Source organism: Phaethon lepturus, unplaced genomic scaffold, assembly GCF_000687285.1.
Source record: "Phaethon lepturus isolate BGI_N335 unplaced genomic scaffold, ASM68728v1 scaffold12125, whole genome shotgun sequence".
NCBI classification, from domain to species: domain Eukaryota; kingdom Metazoa; phylum Chordata; class Aves; order Phaethontiformes; family Phaethontidae; genus Phaethon; species Phaethon lepturus.
In genome coordinates, this window is record NW_010542691.1 from 69,063 (window position 1) to 70,912 (window position 1,850).

The following is a 1,850-nucleotide window of genomic DNA, read 5'->3' on the forward strand; positions in this document are numbered from 1 at the left end:
AAAAAGCCAGGTAAATTAAGGCAGTAACTGACAGACTGTATCAGATGCATCAGTTTAGCCGTTATCAGAAGTGAAATCTTGTCATGTCCAACCTGGAGTCTTCAAGAATAACTGCATCCTTAATGAAGCACTTTGACGTTGCAGCAAAAAGCATACATTGCCTGTTACACACACACTCCCCCCCACTCCATGACTGACACTCCTGGATTACATAGGACATTTGCTTCAAATACAAAGACTAACCATTTCAGCTTGTCTTTCTAGCCATAAACTCACAGTACGACTGACACACAAGAAATTCCCTAGCACAACTATCTTGCAAGAGATCATAATTCTTAGCGATTGAAACATGCTGGCTGCCACTCCATCCAGTGCCAGTTTCTGTAGATGGTATTATGCCTTCATCTTTGCAGCACAAGTGTGGAACTTAAATAGATCAAGCATCTTTCAATCCTGTTTCAGCTGCTCCAGCCTTTAAGTTTTTGGAGCAAAACAATCTAGTAAATTGTCCTCAGTTATTAAGGTAAATTATAGGTATGGGCAGGACATAGCAAAGATTCTTGCTGTATCTAACATCGAAGAGGAAAATAAGAATATATTGACAATGGAGCCCAGCGTAACAGCTGCCTTCTGTGGGTTTTCATAAAAATGCCTCTTTTTCCTTCAAGACATGTTTGAAGCTGAACAGCTGAACTTCACTCCAGCTGGTACATTGAGAACTTCAGGGCTCACTCATCTCTTCTATGCCAGAACTAAGGGGTACTGGACTCAAAGCTAAAATAAATTATACCGTCCATTAAACCTCCCTCTCTTCACTTCTCTAAGCATCAGTGGTGTTGGCAGGACTGAATACAGAGCTCAGCAGAAGAGAAATTTATATTCCCTTCCCTACTCCCACCATGCTTGGAATTTTTCCTTCGCTCCTACCAAGCCTTTCCTCCCTTCTGCGGAAGTTGCACAGAGGATAGGCACCCCAGCACTCTCCTCTGTGCACACACTGCCTGGGAATGGGGCATCATCCAGCAGGGACCAAGGACTTCAGCGCCGACTCCTCCTCAGCATGTCAGCTCTGGCCCTTTCAGAGAAACAACATGTGTTGCGGTGGGATTTACTTAAGTAATTGAGCACGGATGTGAACAGGCTTCACAATACAAAGCAAAAATTAAAAATCCCTGAACAAATAGGAAAAATTCTTTGTGTGGTTTGTGATTCTTGTTCTTAAGATTTTCCATTGGTGCTGGCCAATAGCTGAACTTTTCTAATAGACTGACCTGCTACAGCGCTATTACAAAACCCTCACACGGGTAGGTCTAGAGCAAGTTTTTTAACGTCACCTTCTCCTGTTGCCAATTCAGTAGAAGCAGATAACATTTATAAAAAACAGCACGACTACTCTCCAAACACTGGTTCCGGGATACAGGAGTTTGCCATCTTTGTTTACAAATAAAGAATAAACATTCGCACCACACCTCCACCGTAATTTCTGCAACTGTAATCACATTCACAGTTAGCAGCTGGAGCACAGACCAAAAAAAGGGACTTACAAGCCCCCACACAATACAATTTCATTATTAGTTTTCCATGGGCAACCAGGAATTGAGAGCTCCCCACCAGCCAGGGAGCAGAGGGAAGGCAGAGGTGGGTGCGAGGTGTGTCCACCCCACCTCACTCCCAGACGGGGCAGCCATGCAGATGAGTGAAATGCCGGGAAGGAAGGAGACACCGAGGGAAGATGCTCGCTCAGCTGGGCCCAGAATGAAAACTGCCCCTGGTATTTTACCCGGCTGTTTTTGAAGAGCGGCTCCGGCCTTCATCGCTCGCCTGTCACCACACACTGGGGGTGCCCAAGC